This window comes from Oryzias latipes, chromosome 18 (assembly GCF_053564925.1).
Source record: "Oryzias latipes strain Hd-rR chromosome 18, Olatipes_Hd-rR_3.1".
NCBI lineage: Eukaryota > Metazoa > Chordata > Actinopteri > Beloniformes > Adrianichthyidae > Oryzias > Oryzias latipes.
In genome coordinates, this window is record NC_136254.1 from 36,781,338 (window position 1) to 36,803,394 (window position 22,057).

General features: G+C 50.7%; 1 protein-coding gene across 1 annotated transcript in view; it reads left to right on the forward strand.

Moving 5' to 3' along the window:
* LOC105358461 (serrate RNA effector molecule homolog) overlaps nucleotides 1-22,057 on the forward strand; it is a 44,325-nt gene that overhangs the window by 17,330 nt on the left and 4,938 nt on the right. The gene's annotated exons all lie outside the window — the stretch shown is intronic.

Consider the following 22,057-nt stretch of genomic DNA (forward strand, 5'->3'; position numbering starts at 1 on the left):
AGGTGGAGAACATACAAACTGTAGGCCGAGAACATCCAGACTATAGGTTGAGAACATCCAACTGTTGGTGGAGAACATCCAGACTGTTGGTGGAGAACATACAAACTGTAGGCCGAGAACATCCAGACTATAGGTTGAGAACATCCAACTGTTGGTGGAGAACATCCAGACTGTTGGTGGAGAACATCCAGACTGTGGGTGGAGAACATCCAGACTGTGGGTGTAGAACATCCAGACTGTAGGTGGAGAACATCCAGACTGTGGGTGGAGAACATCCAGACTGTAGGTGGAGAACATCCAGACTGTGGGTGGAGAACATCCAGACTGTACGTGGAGAACATCCAGACTGTGGGTGGAGAACATCCAGACTGTTGGTGGAGAACATACAAACTGTTGGTGGAGAACATCCAGACTGTGGGTGGAGAACATCCAGACTGTAGGCGGAGAACATCCATACTGTAGGCGGAGAACATCCAGACTATAGGCGGAGAACATCCAGACTATAGGCGGAGAACATCCAGAGTGTAGGTGGAGAACATACAGACTGTTGGTGGAGAACATCCAGACTGTTGATGGAGAACATCCAGACTGTGGGTGGAGAACATCCAGACTGTGGGTGGAGAACATCCAGACTGTGGGTGGAGAACATCCAGACTGTAGGTGGAGAACATCCAGACTGTGGGTGGAGAACATCCAGACTGTAGGCGGAGAACATCCAGAGTGTAGGCGGAGAACATACAGACTATAGGTGGAGAACATCCAGACTTTGGGTGGAGAACATCCAGACTGTAGGTGGAGAACATACAGACTGTTGGTGGAGAACATCCAGACTGTAGGCGGAGAACATCCAGACTGTAGGCGGAGAACATCCAGACTGTAGGCGGAGAACATCCAGACTATAGGCGGAGAACATCCAGACTGTAGGCGGAGAACATCCAGAGTGTAGGCGGAGAACATACAGACTGTTAGTGGAGAACATCCAGACTGTGGGTGGAGAACATCCAGACTGTAGGCGGAGAACATCCAGACTATAGGCGGAGAACATCCAGACTGTAGGCGGAGAACATCCAGACTATAGGAGGAGAACATCCAGACTGTAGGCGGAGAACATCCAGACTGTAGGCGGAGAACATCCAGACTATAGGCGGAGAACATCCAGACCCACAGTCTGTATGTTCTCCACCTACACTCTGGATGTTCTCCGCCTACACTCTGGATGTTCTCCGCCTACAGTCTGGATGTTCTCCGCCTACAGTCTGGATGTTCTCCGCCTACAGTCTGGATGTTCTCCGCCTACAGTCTGGATGTTCTCCACCCACAGTCTGGATGTTCTCCGCCTACACTCAGACTGTGGGTGGAGAACATCCAGACTGTAGGTGGAGAATATCCAGACTGTGGGTGGAGAACATCCAGACTATAGGTGGAGAACATACAAACTGTAGGCCGAGAACATCCAGACTATAGGTTGAGAACATCCAACTGTTGGTGGAGAACATCCAGACTGTTGGTGGAGAACATACAAACTGTAAGCCGAGAACATCCAGACTATAGGTTGAGAACATCCAACTGTTGGTGGAGAACATCCAGACTGTTGGTGGAGAACATCCAGACTGTTGGTGGAGAACATCCAGACTGTGGGTGGAGAACATCCAGACTGTGGGTGGAGAACATCCAGACTGTGGGTGTAGAACATCCAGACTGTAGGTGGAGAACATCCAGACTGTGGGTGGAGAACATCCAGACTGTAGGTGGAGAACATCCAGACTGTGGGTGGAGAACATCCAGACTGTAGGTGGAGAACATCCAGACTGTGGGTGGAGAACATCCAGACTGTTGGTGGAGAACATACAAACTGTAGGCGGAGAACATCCAGACTGTAAGTGGAGAACATCCAGACTGTAGGTGGAGAACATCCAGACTGTGGGTGGAGAACATCCAGACTGTAGGCTGACAACATCTAAACTGTGGGTGTAGAACATCCAGACTGTGGGTGGAGAACATCCAGACTGTTGATGGAGAACATCCAGACTGTGGGTGGAGAACATCCAGACTGTAGGCGGAGAACATCCAGACTATAGGCGGAGAACATCCAGACTGTAGGCGGAGAACATCCAGAGTGTAGGTGGAGAACATCCAGACTATAGGTGGAGAACATCCAGACTGTAGGTGGAGAACATCCAGACTGTAGGTGGAGAACATCCAGACTGTAGGCGGAGAACATCCAGACTATAGGTGGAGAACATCCAGACTGTAGGTGGAGAACATCCAGACTGTAGGTGGAGAACATCCAGACTGTAGGCGGAGAACATCCAGAGTGTAGGTGGAGAACATACAGACTGTTGGTGGAGAACATCCAGACTGTGGGTGGAGAACATCCAGACTGTAGGCGGAGAACATCCAGACTATAGGCGGAGAACATCCAGACTGTAGGCGGAGAACATCCAGACTATAGGCGGAGAACATCCAGACTATAGGCGGAGAACATCCAGACTGTAGGCGGAGAACATCCAGAGTGTAGGTGGAGAACATACAGACTGTTGGTGGAGAACATCCAGACTGTGGGTGGAGAACATCCAGACTGTAGGCGGAGAACATTCAGACTATAGGCGGAGAACATCCAGACTGTAGGCGGAGAACATCCAGACTATAGGCGGAGAACATCCAGACTATAGGCGGAGAACATCCAGAGTGTAGGTGGAGAACATACAGACTGTTGGTGGAGAACATCCAGACTGTTGATGGAGAACATCCAGACTGTGGGTGGAGAACATCCAGACTGTGGGTGGAGAACATCCAGACTTTGGGTGGAGAACATCCAGACTGTGGGTGGAGAACATCCAGACTGTGGGTGGAGAACATCCAGACTGTAGGCGGAGAACATCCAGACTATAGGCGGAGAACATCCAGACTGTAGGCGGAGAACATCCAGAGTGTAGGTGGAGAACATACAGACTGTTGGTGGAGAACATCCAGACTGTGGGTGGAGAACATCCAGACTGTAGGCGGAGAACATCCAGACTATAGGCGGAGAACATCCAGACTGTAGGCGGAGAACATCCAGACTATAGGCGGAGAACATCCAGACTGTAGGCGGAGAACATCCAGACTGTAGGCGGAGAACATCCAGAGTGTAGGTGGAGAACATACAGACTGTTGGTGGAGAACATCCAGACTGTGGGTGGAGAACATCCAGACTGTAGGCGGAGAACATCCAGACTATAGGCGGAGAACATCCAGACTGTAGGCGGAGAACATCCAGACTATAGGTGGAGAACATCCAGACTGTAGGTGGAGAACATCCAGACTGTAGGCGGAGAACATCCAGACTGTAGGCGGAGAACATCCAGACTGTAGGTGGAGAACATCCAGACTGTAGGTGGAGAACATCCAGACTGTAGGCGGAGAACATCCAGAGTGTAGGTGGAGAACATACAGACTGTTGGTGGAGAACATCCAGACTGTGGGTGGAGAACATCCAGACTGTAGGCGGAGAACATCCAGACTGTAGGTGGAGAACATCCAGAGTGTAGGCGGAGAACATCCAGAGTGTAGGTGGAGAACATACAGACTGTTGGTGGAGAACATCCAGACTGTTGATGGAGAACATCCAGACTGTGGGTGGAGAACATCCAGACTGTGGGTGGAGAACATACAGACTGTTGGTGGAGAACATCCAGACTGTGGGTGGAGAACATCCAGACTGTAGGTGGAGAATATCCAGAGTGTAGGCGGAGAACATCCAGACTGTGGGTGGAGAACATCCAGACTATAGGTGGAGAACATCCAGACTGTAGGCGGAGAACATCCAGAGTGTAGGTGGAGAACATACAGACTATAGGTGGAGAACATCCAGACTGTAGGTGGAGAACATCCAGACTGTAGGCGGAGAACATCCAGACTGTAGGCGGAGAACATCCAGACTGTAGGTGGAGAACATCCAGACTGTAGGTGGAGAACATCCAGACTGTAGGCGGAGAACATCCAGAGTGTAGGTGGAGAACATACAGACTGTTGGTGGAGAACATCCAGACTGTGGGTGGAGAACATCCAGACTGTAAGCGGAGAACATCCAGACTGTAGGTGGAGAACATCCAGAGTGTAGGCGGAGAACATCCAGAGTGTAGGTGGAGAACATACAGACTGTTGGTGGAGAACATCCAGACTGTTGATGGAGAACATCCAGACTGTGGGTGGAGAACATCCAGACTGTGGGTGGAGAACATACAGACTGTTGGTGGAGAACATCCAGACTGTGGGTGGAGAACATCCAGACTGTAGGTGGAGAATATCCAGAGTGTAGGCGGAGAACATCCAGACTGTGGGTGGAGAACATCCAGACTATAGGTGGAGAACATCCAGACTGTAGGCGGAGAACATCCAGAGTGTAGGTGGAGAACATACAGACTGTAGGTGGAGAACATACAGACTGTGGGTGTAGAACATCCAGACTGTAGGTGGAGAACATACAAACTGTAGGTGGAGAACATACAGACTGTGGGTGTAGAACATCCAGACTGTAGGTGGAGAACATACAAACTGTAGGCGGAGAACATCCAGACTATAGGTTGAGAACATCCAGACTGTGGGTGGAGAACATCCAGACTGTGGGTGGAGAACATCCAGACTGTGGGTGGAGAACATCCAGACTGTGGGTGGAGAACATCCAGACTGTAGGTGGAGAACATCCAGACTGTGGGTGGAGAACATCCAGACTGTTGGTGGAGAACTTCCAGACTGTGGGTGTAGAACATCCAGACTGTAGGTGGAGAACATCCAGACTGTAGGTGGAGAACATCCAGACTGTGGGTGGAGAACATCCAGACTGTAGGCGGAGAACATCTAAACTGTGGGTGTAGAACATCCAGACTGTGGGTGGAGAATATCCAGACTGTGGGTGGAGAACATCCAGACTGTTGGTGGAGAACATCCAGACTGTGGGTGGAGAACATCCAGACTGTGGGTGGAGAACATCCAGACTGTGGGTGGAGAACATCCAGACTATAGGTGGAGAACATCCAGACTGTAGGTGGAGAACATACAGACTGTTGGTGGAGAACATCCAGACTGTAGGCGGAGAACATCCAGAGTGTAGGTGGAGAACATACAGACTGTTGGTGGAGAACATCCAGACTGTAGGTGGAGAACATCCAGACTGTAGGCGGAGAACATCCAGACTGTAGGCGGAGAACATCCAGACTGTAGGCGGAGAACATCCAGAGTGTAGGTGGAGAACATACAGACTGTTGGTGGAGAACATCCAGACTGTGGGTGGAGAACATCCAGACTGTAGGCGGAGAACATCCAGACTATAGGCGGAGAACATCCAGACTGTAGGCGGAGAACATCCAGAGTGTAGGCGGAGAACATCCAGAGTGTAGGTGGAGAACATACAGACTGTTGGTGGAGAACATCCAGACTGTTGATGGAGAACATCCAGAGTGTGGGTGGAGAACATCAAGACTGTGGGTGGAGAACATACAGACTGTTGGTGGAGAACATCCAGACTGTGGGTGGAGAACATCCAGACTGTGGGTGGAGAACATCCAGACTGTGGGTGGAGAACATCCAGACTGTAGGTGGAGAATATCCAGACTGTGGGTGGAGAACATCCAGACTGTAGGTGGAGAACATCCAGACTATAGGTGGAGAACATACAAACTGTAGGCCGAGAACATCCAGACTATAGGTTGAGAACATCCAACTGTTGGTGGAGAACATCCAGACTGTTGGTGGAGAACATACAAACTGTAGGCCGAGAACATCCAGACTATAGGTTGAGAACATCCAACTGTTGGTGGAGAACATCCAGACTGTTGGTGGAGAACATCCAGACTGTGGGTGGAGAACATCCAGACTGTGGGTGTAGAACATCCAGACTGTAGGTGGAGAACATCCAGACTGTGGGTGGAGAACATCCAGACTGTAGGTGGAGAACATCCAGACTGTGGGTGGAGAACATCCAGACTGTACGTGGAGAACATCCAGACTGTGGGTGGAGAACATCCAGACTGTTGGTGGAGAACATACAAACTGTTGGTGGAGAACATCCAGACTGTGGGTGGAGAACATCCAGACTGTAGGCGGAGAACATCCATACTGTAGGCGGAGAACATCCAGACTGTAGGCGGAGAACATCCAGACTATAGGCGGAGAACATCCAGACTATAGGCGGAGAACATCCAGACTGTAGGCGGAGAACATCCAGAGTGTAGGTGGAGAACATACAAACTGTTGGTGGAGAACATCCAGACTGTGGGTGGAGAACATCCAGACTGTAGGCGGAGAACATCCAGACTATAGGCGGAGAACATCCAGACTGTAGGCGGAGAACATCCAGACTGTAGGCGGAGAACATCCAGACTATAGGCGGAGAACATCCAGAGTGTAGGTGGAGAACATACAGACTGTTGGTGGAGAACATCCAGACTGTAGGCGGAGAACATCCAGACTATAGGCGGAGAACATCCAGACTGTAGGCGGAGAACATCCAGACTATAGGCGGAGAACATCCAGACTATAGGCGGAGAACATCCAGACTGTAGGCGGAGAACATCCAGAGTGTAGGCGGAGAACATACAGACTGTGGGTGGAGAACATCCAGACTGTGGGTGGAGAACATCCAGACTGTAGGCGGAGAACATCCAGACTATAGGCGGAGAACATCCAGACTGTAGGCGGAGAACATCCAGACTGTGGGTGGAGAACATCCAGACTGTTGGTGGAGAACTTCCAGAGTGTAGGTGGAGAACATACAGACTGTGGGTGGAGAACATCCAGACTGTGGGTGGAGAACATCCAGACTGTGGGCGGAGAACATCCAGACTGTAGGCGGAGAACATCCGGACTGTAGGCGGAGAACATCCAGAGTGTAGGCGGAGAACATCCAGAGTGTAGGCGGAGAACATACAGACTGTTGGTGGAGAACATACAGACTGTGGGTGGAGAACATCCAGACTGTAGGCGGAGAACATCCAGACTGTAGGCGGAGAACATCCAGACTGTAGGCGGAGAACATCCAGAGTGTAGGCGGAGAACATCCAGAGTGTAGGTGGAGAACATACAGACTGTTGGTGGAGAACATCCAGACTGTTGATGGAGAACATCCAGACTGTGGGTGGAGAACATCCAGACTGTGGGTGGAGAACATACAGACTGTTGGTGGAGAACATCCAGACTGTGGGTGGAGAACATCCAGACTGTAGGTGGAGAATATCCAGAGTGTAGGCGGAGAACATCCAGACTGTGGGTGGAGAACATCCAGACTATAGGTGGAGAACATCCAGACTGTAGGCGGAGAACATCCAGAGTGTAGGTGGAGAACATACAGACTGTAGGTGGAGAACATACAGACTGTGGGTGTAGAACATCCAGACTGTAGGTGGAGAACATGCAAACTGTAGGTGGAGAACATACAGACTGTGGGTGTAGAACATCCAGACTGTAGGTGGAGAACATACAAACTGTAGGCGGAGAACATCCAGACTATAGGTTGAGAACATCCAGACTGTGGGTGGAGAACATCCAGACTGTGGGTGGAGAACATCCAGACTGTGGGTGGAGAACATCCAGACTGTAGGTGGAGAACATCCAGACTGTGGGTGGAGAACATCCAGACTGTTGGTGGAGAACTTCCAGACTGTGGGTGTAGAACATCCAGACTGTAGGTGGAGAACATCCAGACTGTAGGTGGAGAACATCCAGACTGTGGGTGGAGAAAATCCAGACTGTAGGCGAAGAACATCTAAACTGTGGGTGTAGAACATCCAGACTGTGGGTGGAGAATATCCAGACTGTGGGTGGAGAACATCCAGACTGTTGGTGGAGAACATCCAGACTGTGGGTGGAGAACATCCAGACTGTGGGTGGAGAACATCCAGACTGTGGGTGGAGAACATCCAGACTGTGGGTGGAGAACATCCAGACTATAGGTGGAGAACATCCAGACTGTAGGTGGAGAACATACAGACTGTTGGTGGAGAACATCCAGACTGTAGGCGGAGAACATCCAGAGTGTAGGTGGAGAACATACAGACTGTTGGTGGAGAACATCCAGACTGTGGGTGGAGAACATCCAGACTGTAGGCGGAGAACATCCAGACTGTAGGCGGAGAACATCCAGACTGTAGGCGGAGAACATCCAGAGTGTAGGTGGAGAACATACAGACTGTTGGTGGAGAACATCCAGACTGTGGGTGGAGAACATCCAGACTGTAGGCGGAGAACATCCAGACTATAGGCGGAGAACATCCAGACTGTAGGCGGAGAACATCCAGAGTGTAGGTGGAGAACATACAGACTGTTGGTGGAGAACATCCAGACTGTTGATGGAGAACATCCAGAGTGTGGGTGGAGAACATCCAGACTGTGGGTGGAGAACATACAGACTGTTGGTGGAGAACATCCAGACTGTGGGTGGAGAACATCCAGACTGTGGGTGGAGAACATCCAGACTGTGGGTGGAGAACATCCAGACTGTAGGTGGAGAATATCCAGACTGTGGGTGGAGAACATCCAGACTGTAGGTGGAGAACATCCAGACTATAGGTGGAGAACATACAAACTGTAGGCCGAGAACATCCAGACTATAGGTTGAGAACATCCAACTGTTGGTGGAGAACATCCAGACTGTTGGTGGAGAACATACAAACTGTAGGCCGAGAACATCCAGACTATAGGTTGAGAACATCCAACTGTTGGTGGAGAACATCCAGACTGTTGGTGGAGAACATCCAGACTGTGGGTGGAGAACATCCAGACTGTGGGTGTAGAACATCCAGACTGTAGGTGGAGAACATCCAGACTGTGGGTGGAGAACATCCAGACTGTAGGTGGAGAACATCCAGACTGTGGGTGGAGAACATCCAGACTGTACGTGGAGAACATCCAGACTGTGGGCGGAGAACATCCAGACTGTAGGCGGAGAACATCCAGACTATAGGCGGAGAACATCCAGACTGTAGGCGGAGAACATCCAGAGTGTAGGCGGAGAACATACAGACTGTTAGTGGAGAACATCCAGACTGTGGGTGGAGAACATCCAGACTGTAGGCGGAGAACATCCAGACTATAGGCGGAGAACATCCAGACTGTAGGCGGAGAACATCCAGACTATAGGAGGAGAACATCCAGACTGTAGGCGGAGAACATCCAGACTGTAGGCGGAGAACATCCAGACTATAGGAGGAGAACATCCAGACTGTAGGCGGAGAACATCCAGACTGTAGGCGGAGAACATCCAGACTATAGGCGGAGAACATCCAGACCCACAGTCTGTATGTTCTCCACCTACACTCTGGATGTTCTCCGCCTACACTCTGGATGTTCTCCGCCTACAGTCTGGATGTTCTCCGCCTACAGTCTGGATGTTCTCCGCCTACAGTCTGGATGTTCTCCGCCTACAGTCTGGATGTTCTCCACCCACAGTCTGGATGTTCTCCGCCTACACTCAGACTGTGGGTGGAGAACATCCAGACTGTAGGTGGAGAATATCCAGACTGTGGGTGGAGAACATCCAGACTATAGGTGGAGAACATACAAACTGTAGGCCGAGAACATCCAGACTATAGGTTGAGAACATCCAACTGTTGGTGGAGAACATCCAGACTGTTGGTGGAGAACATACAAACTGTAAGCCGAGAACATCCAGACTATAGGTTGAGAACATCCAACTGTTGGTGGAGAACATCCAGACTGTTGGTGGAGAACATCCAGACTGTTGGTGGAGAACATCCAGACTGTGGGTGGAGAACATCCAGACTGTGGGTGGAGAACATCCAGACTGTGGGTGTAGAACATCCAGACTGTAGGTGGAGAACATCCAGACTGTGGGTGGAGAACATCCAGACTGTAGGTGGAGAACATCCAGACTGTGGGTGGAGAACATCCAGACTGTAGGTGGAGAACATCCAGACTGTGGGTGGAGAACATCCAGACTGTTGGTGGAGAACATACAAACTGTAGGCGGAGAACATCCAGACTGTAAGTGGAGAACATCCAGACTGTAGGTGGAGAACATCCAGACTGTGGGTGGAGAACATCCAGACTGTAGGCTGACAACATCTAAACTGTGGGTGTAGAACATCCAGACTGTGGGTGGAGAACATCCAGACTGTTGATGGAGAACATCCAGACTGTGGGTGGAGAACATCCAGACTGTAGGCGGAGAACATCCAGACTATAGGCGGAGAACATCCAGACTGTAGGCGGAGAACATCCAGAGTGTAGGTGGAGAACATCCAGACTATAGGTGGAGAACATCCAGACTGTAGGTGGAGAACATCCAGACTGTAGGTGGAGAACATCCAGACTGTAGGCGGAGAACATCCAGACTATAGGTGGAGAACATCCAGACTGTAGGTGGAGAACATCCAGACTGTAGGTGGAGAACATCCAGACTGTAGGCGGAGAACATCCAGAGTGTAGGTGGAGAACATACAGACTGTTGGTGGAGAACATCCAGACTGTGGGTGGAGAACATCCAGACTGTAGGCGGAGAACATCCAGACTATAGGCGGAGAACATCCAGACTGTAGGCGGAGAACATCCAGACTATAGGCGGAGAACATCCAGACTATAGGCGGAGAACATCCAGACTGTAGGCGGAGAACATCCAGAGTGTAGGTGGAGAACATACAGACTGTTGGTGGAGAACATCCAGACTGTGGGTGGAGAACATCCAGACTGTAGGCGGAGAACATTCAGACTATAGGCGGAGAACATCCAGACTGTAGGCGGAGAACATCCAGACTATAGGCGGAGAACATCCAGACTATAGGCGGAGAACATCCAGAGTGTAGGTGGAGAACATACAGACTGTTGGTGGAGAACATCCAGACTGTTGATGGAGAACATCCAGACTGTGGGTGGAGAACATCCAGACTGTGGGTGGAGAACATCCAGACTTTGGGTGGAGAACATCCAGACTGTGGGTGGAGAACATCCAGACTGTGGGTGGAGAACATCCAGACTGTAGGCGGAGAACATCCAGACTATAGGCGGAGAACATCCAGACTGTAGGCGGAGAACATCCAGAGTGTAGGTGGAGAACATACAGACTGTTGGTGGAGAACATCCAGACTGTGGGTGGAGAACATCCAGACTGTAGGCGGAGAACATCCAGACTATAGGCGGAGAACATCCAGACTGTAGGCGGAGAACATCCAGACTATAGGCGGAGAACATCCAGACTGTAGGCGGAGAACATCCAGACTGTAGGCGGAGAACATCCAGAGTGTAGGTGGAGAACATACAGACTGTTGGTGGAGAACATCCAGACTGTGGGTGGAGAACATCCAGACTGTAGGCGGAGAACATCCAGACTATAGGCGGAGAACATCCAGACTGTAGGCGGAGAACATCCAGACTATAGGTGGAGAACATCCAGACTGTAGGTGGAGAACATCCAGACTGTAGGCGGAGAACATCCAGACTGTAGGCGGAGAACATCCAGACTGTAGGTGGAGAACATCCAGACTGTAGGTGGAGAACATCCAGACTGTAGGCGGAGAACATCCAGAGTGTAGGTGGAGAACATACAGACTGTTGGTGGAGAACATCCAGACTGTGGGTGGAGAACATCCAGACTGTAGGCGGAGAACATCCAGACTGTAGGTGGAGAACATCCAGAGTGTAGGCGGAGAACATCCAGAGTGTAGGTGGAGAACATACAGACTGTTGGTGGAGAACATCCAGACTGTTGATGGAGAACATCCAGACTGTGGGTGGAGAACATCCAGACTGTGGGTGGAGAACATACAGACTGTTGGTGGAGAACATCCAGACTGTGGGTGGAGAACATCCAGACTGTAGGTGGAGAATATCCAGAGTGTAGGCGGAGAACATCCAGACTGTGGGTGGAGAACATCCAGACTATAGGTGGAGAACATCCAGACTGTAGGCGGAGAACATCCAGAGTGTAGGTGGAGAACATACAGACTATAGGTGGAGAACATCCAGACTGTAGGTGGAGAACATCCAGACTGTAGGCGGAGAACATCCAGACTGTAGGCGGAGAACATCCAGACTGTAGGTGGAGAACATCCAGACTGTAGGTGGAGAACATCCAGACTGTAGGCGGAGAACATCCAGAGTGTAGGTGGAGAACATACAGACTGTTGGTGGAGAACATCCAGACTGTGGGTGGAGAACATCCAGACTGTAGGCGGAGAACATCCAGACTGTAGGTGGAGAACATCCAGAGTGTAGGCGGAGAACATCCAGAGTGTAGGTGGAGAACATACAGACTGTTGGTGGAGAACATCCAGACTGTTGATGGAGAACATCCAGACTGTGGGTGGAGAACATCCAGACTGTGGGTGGAGAACATACAGACTGTTGGTGGAGAACATCCAGACTGTGGGTGGAGAACATCCAGACTGTAGGTGGAGAATATCCAGAGTGTAGGCGGAGAACATCCAGACTGTGGGTGGAGAACATCCAGACTATAGGTGGAGAACATCCAGACTGTAGGCGGAGAACATCCAGAGTGTAGGTGGAGAACATACAGACTGTAGGTGGAGAACATACAGACTGTGGGTGTAGAACATCCAGACTGTAGGTGGAGAACATACAAACTGTAGGTGGAGAACATACAGACTGTGGGTGTAGAACATCCAGACTGTAGGTGGAGAACATACAAACTGTAGGCGGAGAACATCCAGACTATAGGTTGAGAACATCCAGACTGTGGGTGGAGAACATCCAGACTGTGGGTGGAGAACATCCAGACTGTGGGTGGAGAACATCCAGACTGTGGGTGGAGAACATCCAGACTGTAGGTGGAGAACATCCAGACTGTGGGTGGAGAACATCCAGACTGTTGGTGGAGAACTTCCAGACTGTGGGTGTAGAACATCCAGACTGTAGGTGGAGAACATCCAGACTGTAGGTGGAGAACATCCAGACTGTGGGTGGAGAACATCCAGACTGTAGGCGGAGAACATCTAAACTGTGGGTGTAGAACATCCAGACTGTGGGTGGAGAATATCCAGACTGTGGGTGGAGAACATCCAGACTGTTGGTGGAGAACATCCAGACTGTGGGTGGAGAACATCCAGACTGTGGGTGGAGAACATCCAGACTGTGGGTGGAGAACATCCAGACTATAGGTGGAGAACATCCAGACTGTAGGTGGAGAACATACAGACTGTTGGTGGAGAACATCCAGACTGTAGGCGGAGAACATCCAGAGTGTAGGTGGAGAACATACAGACTGTTGGTGGAGAACATCCAGACTGTAGGTGGAGAACATCCAGACTGTAGGCGGAGAACATCCAGACTGTAGGCGGAGAACATCCAGACTGTAGGCGGAGAACATCCAGAGTGTAGGTGGAGAACATACAGACTGTTGGTGGAGAACATCCAGACTGTGGGTGGAGAACATCCAGACTGTAGGCGGAGAACATCCAGACTATAGGCGGAGAACATCCAGACTGTAGGCGGAGAACATCCAGAGTGTAGGCGGAGAACATCCAGAGTGTAGGTGGAGAACATACAGACTGTTGGTGGAGAACATCCAGACTGTTGATGGAGAACATCCAGAGTGTGGGTGGAGAACATCAAGACTGTGGGTGGAGAACATACAGACTGTTGGTGGAGAACATCCAGACTGTGGGTGGAGAACATCCAGACTGTGGGTGGAGAACATCCAGACTGTGGGTGGAGAACATCCAGACTGTAGGTGGAGAATATCCAGACTGTGGGTGGAGAACATCCAGACTGTAGGTGGAGAACATCCAGACTATAGGTGGAGAACATACAAACTGTAGGCCGAGAACATCCAGACTATAGGTTGAGAACATCCAACTGTTGGTGGAGAACATCCAGACTGTTGGTGGAGAACATACAAACTGTAGGCCGAGAACATCCAGACTATAGGTTGAGAACATCCAACTGTTGGTGGAGAACATCCAGACTGTTGGTGGAGAACATCCAGACTGTGGGTGGAGAACATCCAGACTGTGGGTGTAGAACATCCAGACTGTAGGTGGAGAACATCCAGACTGTGGGTGGAGAACATCCAGACTGTAGGTGGAGAACATCCAGACTGTGGGTGGAGAACATCCAGACTGTACGTGGAGAACATCCAGACTGTGGGTGGAGAACATCCAGACTGTTGGTGGAGAACATACAAACTGTTGGTGGAGAACATCCAGACTGTGGGTGGAGAACATCCAGACTGTAGGCGGAGAACATCCATACTGTAGGCGGAGAACATCCAGACTATAGGCGGAGAACATCCAGACTATAGGCGGAGAACATCCAGAGTGTAGGTGGAGAACATACAGACTGTTGGTGGAGAACATCCAGACTGTTGATGGAGAACATCCAGACTGTGGGTGGAGAACATCCAGACTGTAGGTGGAGAATATCCAGAGTGTAGGCGGAGAACATCCAGACTGTGGGTGGAGAACATCCAGACTATAGGTGGAGAACATCCAGACTGTAGGCGGAGAACATCCAGAGTGTAGGTGGAGAACATACAGACTGTAGGTGGAGAACATACAGACTGTGGGTGTAGAACATCCAGACTGTAGGTGGAGAACATACAAACTGTAGGTGGAGAACATACAGACTGTGGGTGTAGAACATCCAGACTGTAGGTGGAGAACATACAAACTGTAGGCGGAGAACATCCAGACTATAGGTTGAGAACATCCAGACTGTGGGTGGAGAACATCCAGACTGTGGGTGGAGAACATCCAGACTGTGGGTGGAGAACATCCAGACTGTGGGTGGAGAACATCCAGACTGTAGGTGGAGAACATCCAGACTGTGGGTGGAGAACATCCAGACTGTTGGTGGAGAACTTCCAGACTGTGGGTGTAGAACATCCAGACTGTAGGTGGAGAACATCCAGACTGTAGGTGGAGAACATCCAGACTGTGGGTGGAGAACATCCAGACTGTAGGCGGAGAACATACAGACTGTTGGTGGAGAACATCCAGACTGTTGATGGAGAACATCCAGACTGTGGGTGGAGAACATCCAGACTGTAGGTGGAGAATATCCAGAGTGTAGGCGGAGAACATCCAGACTGTGGGTGGAGAACATCCAGACTATAGGTGGAGAACATCCAGACTGTAGGCGGAGAACATCCAGAGTGTAGGTGGAGAACATACAGACTGTAGGTGGAGAACATACAGACTGTGGGTGTAGAACATCCAGACTGTAGGTGGAGAACATACAAACTGTAGGTGGAGAACATACAGACTGTGGGTGTAGAACATCCAGACTGTAGGTGGAGAACATACAAACTGTAGGCGGAGAACATCCAGACTATAGGTTGAGAACATCCAGACTGTGGGTGGAGAACATCCAGACTGTGGGTGGAGAACATCCAGACTGTGGGTGGAGAACATCCAGACTGTGGGTGGAGAACATCCAGACTGTAGGTGGAGAACATCCAGACTGTGGGTGGAGAACATCCAGACTGTTGGTGGAGAACTTCCAGACTGTGGGTGTAGAACATCCAGACTGTAGGTGGAGAACATCCAGACTGTAGGTGGAGAACATCCAGACTGTGGGTGGAGAACATCCAGACTGTAGGCGGAGAACATCTAAACTGTGGGTGTAGAACATCCAGACTGTGGGTGGAGAATATCCAGACTGTGGGTGGAGAACATCCAGACTGTTGGTGGAGAACATCCAGACTGTGGGTGGAGAACATCCAGACTGTGGGTGGAGAACATCCAGACTGTGGGTGGAGAACATCCAGACTATAGGTGGAGAACATCCAGACTGTAGGTGGAGAACATACAGACTGTTGGTGGAGAACATCCAGACTGTAGGCGGAGAACATCCAGAGTGTAGGTGGAGAACATACAGACTGTTGGTGGAGAACATCCAGACTGTGGGCGGAGAACATCCAGACTGTAGGCGGAGAACATCCAGACTGTAGGCGGAGAACATCCAGACTGTAGGCGGAGAACATCCAGAGTGTAGGTGGAGAACATACAGACTGTTGGTGGAGAACATCCAGACTGTGGGTGGAGAACATCCAGACTGTAGGCGGAGAACATCCAGACTATAGGCGGAGAACATCCAGACTGTAGGCGGAGAACATCCAGAGTGTAGGCGGAGAACATCCAGAGTGTAGGTGGAGAACATACAGACTGTTGGTGGAGAACATCCAGACTGTTGATGGAGAACATCCAGAGTGTGGGTGGAGAACATCCAGACTGTGGGTGGAGAACATACAGACTGTTGGTGGAGAACATCCAGACTGTGGGTGGAGAACATCCAGACTGTGGGTGGAGAACATCCAGACTGTGGGTGGAGAACATCCAGACTGTAGGTGGAGAATATCCAGACTGTGGGTGGAGAACATCCAGACTGTAGGTGGAGAACATCCAGACTATAGGTGGAGAACATACAAACTGTAGGCCGAGAACATCCAGACTATAGGTTGAGAACATCCAACTGTTGGTGGAGAACATCCAGACTGTTGGTGGAGAACATACAAACTGTAGGCCGAGAACATCCAGACTATAGGTTGAGAACATCCAACTGTTGGTGGAGAACATCCAGACTGTTGGTGGAGAACATCCAGACTGTGGGTGGAGAACATCCAGACTGTGGGTGGAGAACATCCAGACTGTGGGTGTAGAACATCCAGACTGTAGGTGGAGAACATCCAGACTGTGGGTGGAGAACATCCAGACTGTAGGTGGAGAACATCCAGACTGTGGGTGGAGAACATCCAGACTGTACGTGGAGAACATCCAGACTGTGGGTGGAGAACATCCAGACTGTTGGTGGAGAACATACAAACTGTTGGTGGAGAACATCCAGACTGTGGGTGGAGAACATCCAGACTGTAGGCGGAGAACATCCATACTGTAGGCGGAGAACATCCAGACTATAGGCGGAGAACATCCAGACTATAGGCGGAGAACATCCAGAGTGTAGGTGGAGAACATACAGACTGTTGGTGGAGAACATCCAGACTGTTGATGGAGAACATCCAGACTGTGGGTGGAGAACATCCAGACTGTGGGTGGAGAACATCCAGACTGTGGGTGGAGAACATCCAGACTGTGGGTGGAGAACATCCAGACTGTAGGTGGAGAACATCCAGACTGTGGGTGGAGAACATCCAGACTGTAGGCGGAGAACATCCAGAGTGTAGGTGGAGAACATACAGACTATAGGTGGAGAACATCCAGACTTTGGGTGGAGAACATCCAGACTGTAGGTGGAGAACATACAGACTGTTGGTGGAGAACATCCAGACTGTAGGCGGAGAACATCCAGACTGTAGGTGGAGAACATCCAGACTGTAGGCGGAGAACATCCAGACTATAGGCGGAGAACATCCAGACTGTAGGCGGAGAACATCCAGAGTGTAGGTGGAGAACATACAGACTGTTGGTGGAGAACATCCAGACTGTGGGTGGAGAACATCCAGACTGTAGGCGGAGAACATCCAGACTATAGGCGGAGAACATCCAGACTGTAGGCGGAGAACATCCAGACTATAGGAGGAGAACATCCAGACTGTAGGCGGAGAACATCCAGACTGTAGGCGGAGAACATCCAGACTATAGGTGGAGAACATCCAGACTGTAGGTGGAGAACATCCAGACTGTAGGTGGAGAACATCCAGACTGTAGGCGGAGAACATCCAGACTATAGGCGGAGAACATCCAGACTGTAGGCGGAGAACATCCAGACTGTAGGCGGAGAACATCCAGAGTGTAGGCGGAGAACATCCAGACTGTGGGTGGAGAACATCCAGACTGTGGGTGGAGAACATCCAGACTGTAGGCGGAGAACATCCAGACTGTAGGCGGAGAACATCCAGACTGTAGGCGGAGAACATCCAGAGTGTAGGCGGAGAACATCCAGAGTGTAGGTGGAGAACATACAGACTGTGGGTGGAGAACATCCAGACTGTGGGTGGAGAACATCCAGACTGTGGGTGGAGAACATCCAGACTGTAGGTGGAGAATATCCAGACTGTGGGTGGAGAACATCCAGACTATAGGTGGAGAACATACAAACTGTAGGCCGAGAACATCCAGACTATAGGTTGAGAACATCCAACTGTTGGTGGAGAACATCCAGACTGTTGGTGGAGAACATACAAACTGTAAGCCGAGAACATCCAGACTATAGGTTGAGAACATCCAACTGTTGGTGGAGAACATCCAGACTGTTGGTGGAGAACATCCAGACTGTTGGTGGAGAACATCCAGACTGTGGGTGGAGAACATCCAGACTGTGGGTGGAGAACATCCAGACTGTGGGTGGAGAACATCCAGACTGTTGATGGAGAACATCCAGAGTGTAGGTGGAGAACATCCAGACTGTGGGTGGAGAACATCCAGACTTTGGGTGGAGAACATCCAGACTGTAGGTGGAGAACATACAGACTGTTGGTGGAGAACATCCAGACTGTAGGCGGAGAACATCCAGACTGTAGGTGGAGAACATCCAGACTGTAGGCGGAGAACATCCAGACTATAGGCGGAGAACATCCAGACTGTAGGCGGAGAACATCCAGAGTGTAGGTGGAGAACATACAGACTGTTGGTGGAGAACATCCAGACTGTGGGTGGAGAACATCCAGACTGTAGGCGGAGAACATCCAGACTATAGGCGGAGAACATCCAGACTGTAGGCGGAGAACATCCAGACTATAGGAGGAGAACATCCAGACTGTAGGCGGAGAACATCCAGACTGTAGGCGGAGAACATCCAGACTATAGGTGGAGAACATCCAGACTGTAGGTGGAGAACATCCAGACTGTAGGTGGAGAACATCCAGACTGTAGGCGGAGAACATCCAGACTATAGGCGGAGAACATCCAGACTGTAGGCGGAGAACATCCAGACTGTAGGCGGAGAACATCCAGAGTGTAGGCGGAGAACATCCAGACTGTGGGTGGAGAACATCCAGACTGTGGGTTGAGAACATCCAGACTGTAGGCGGAGAACATCCAGACTGTAGGCGGAGAACATCCAGACTGTAGGCGGAGAACATCCAGAGTGTAGGCGGAGAACATCCAGAGTGTAGGTGGAGAACATACAGACTGTGGGTGGAGAACATCCAGACTGTGGGTGGAGAACATCCAGACTGTGGGTGGAGAACATCCAGACTGTAGGTGGAGAATATCCAGACTGTGGGTGGAGAACATCCAGACTATAGGTGGAGAACATACAAACTGTAGGCCGAGAACATCCAGACTATAGGTTGAGAACATCCAACTGTTGGTGGAGAACATCCAGACTGTTGGTGGAGAACATACAAACTGTAAGCCGAGAACATCCAGACTATAGGTTGAGAACATCCAACTGTTGGTGGAGAACATCCAGACTGTTGGTGGAGAACATCCAGACTGTTGGTGGAGAACATCCAGACTGTGGGTGGAGAACATCCAGACTGTGGGTGGAGAACATCCAGACTGTGGGTGTAGAACATCCAGACTGTAGGTGGAAAACATCCAGACTGTGGGTGGAGAACATCCAGACTGTAGGTGGAGAACATCCAGACTGTGGGTGGAGAACATCCAGACTGTAGGTGGAGAACATCCAGACTGTGGGTGGAGAACATCCAGACTGTTGGTGGAGAACATACAAACTGTAGGCGGAGAACATCCAGACTGTAAGTGAAGAACATCCAGACTGTAGGTGGAGAACATCCAGACTGTGGGTGGAGAACATCCAGACTGTAGGCTGACAACATCTAAACTGTGGGTGTAAAACATCCAGACTGTGGGTGGAGAACATCCAGACTGTGGGTGGAGAACATCCAGACTGTTGATGGAGAACATCCAGACTGTGGGTGGAGAACATCCAGACTGTAGGCGGAGAACATCCAGACTATAGGCGGAGAACATCCAGACTGTAGGCGGAGAACATCCAGAGTGTAGGTGGAGAACATACAGACTGTTGGTGGAGAACATCCAGACTGTGGGTGGAGAACATCCAGACTGTAGGCGGAGAACATCCAGACTATAGGCGGAGAACATCCAGACTGTAGGCGGAGAACATCCAGACTATAGGTGGAGAACATCCAGACTGTAGGTGGAGAACATCCAGACTGTAGGTGGAGAACATCCAGACTGTAGGCGGAGAACATCCAGACTATAGGTGGAGAACATCCAGACTGTAGGTGGAGAACATCCAGACTGTAGGTGGAGAACATCCAGACTGTAGGCGGAGAACATCCAGAGTGTAGGTGGAGAACATACAGACTGTTGGTGGAGAACATCCAGACTGTGGGTGGAGAACATCCAGACTGTAGGCGGAGAACATCCAGACTATAGGCGGAGAACATCCAGACTGTAGGCGGAGAACATCCAGACTATAGGCGGAGAACATCCAGACTATAGGCGGAGAACATCCAGACTGTAGGCGGAGAACATCCAGAGTGTAGGTGGAGAACATACAGACTGTTGGTGGAGAACATCCAGACTGTGGGTGGAGAACATCCAGACTGTAGGCGGAGAACATTCAGACTATAGGCGGAGAACATCCAGACTGTAGGCGGAGAACATCCAGACTATAGGCGGAGAACATCCAGACTATAGGCGGAGAACATCCAGAGTGTAGGTGGAGAACATACAGACTGTTGGTGGAGAACATCCAGACTGTTGATGGAGAACATCCAGACTGTGGGTGGAGAACATCCAGACTGTGGGTAGAGAACATCCAGACTGTGGGTGGAGAACATCCAGACTGTGGGTGGAGAACATCCAGACTGTGGGCGGAGAACATCCAGACTGTAGGCGGAGAACATCCAGACTATAGGCGGAGAACATCCAGACTGTAGGCGGAGAACATCCAGAGTGTAGGTGGAGAACATACAGACTGTTGGTGGAGAACATCCAGACTGTGGGTGGAGAACATCCAGACTGTAGGCGGAGAACATCCAGACTATAGGCGGAGAACATCCAGACTGTAGGCGGAGAACATCCAGACTATAGGTGGAGAACATCCAGACTGTAGGCGGAGAACATCCAGACTGTAGGCGGAGAACATCCAGAGTGTAGGTGGAGAACATACAGACTGTTGGTGGAGAACATCCAGACTGTGGGTGGAGAACATCCAGACTGTAGGCGGAGAACATCCAGACTATAGGCGGAGAACATCCAGACTGTAGGCGGAGAACATCCAGACTATAGGTGGAGAACATCCAGACTGTAGGTGGAGAACATCCAGACTGTAGGTGGAGAACATCCAGACTGTAGGCGGAGAACATCCAGACTATAGGCGGAGAACATCCAGACTGTAGGTGGAGAACATCCAGACTGTAGGTGGAGAACATCCAGACTATAGGCGGAGAACATCCAGAGTGTAGGTGGAGAACATACAGACTGTTGGTGGAGAACATCCAGACTGTGGGTGGAGAACATCCAGACTGTAGGCGGAGAACATCCAGACTATAGGCGGAGAACATCCAGACTGTAGGCGGAGAACATCCAGACTATAGGCGGAGAACATCCAGACTATAGGCGGAGAACATCCAGACTGTAGGCGGAGAACATCCAGAGTGTAGGTGGAGAACATACAAACTGTTGGTGGAGAACATCCAGACTGTGGGTGGAGAACATCCAGACTGTAGGCGGAGAACATCCAGACTATAGGCGGAGAACATCCAGACTGTAGGCGGAGAACATCCAGACTGTAGGCGGAGAACATCCAGACTATAGGCGGAGAACATCCAGAGTGTAGGTGGAGAACATACAGACTGTTGGTGGAGAACATCCAGACTGTAGGCGGAGAACATCCAGACTATAGGCGGAGAACATCCAGACTGTAGGCGGAGAACATCCAGACTATAGGCGGAGAACATCCAGGCTATAGGCGGAGAACATCCAGACTGTAGGCGGAGAACATCCAGAGTGTAGGCGGAGAACATACAGACTGTGGGTGGAGAACATCCAGACTGTGGGTGGAGAACATCCAGACTGTAGGCGGAGAACATCCAGACTATAGGCGGAGAACATCCAGACTGTAGGCGGAGAACATCCAGACTATAGGCGGAGAACATCCAGACTATAGGCGGAGAACATCCAGAGTGTAGGTGGAGAACATCCAGACTGTGGGTGGA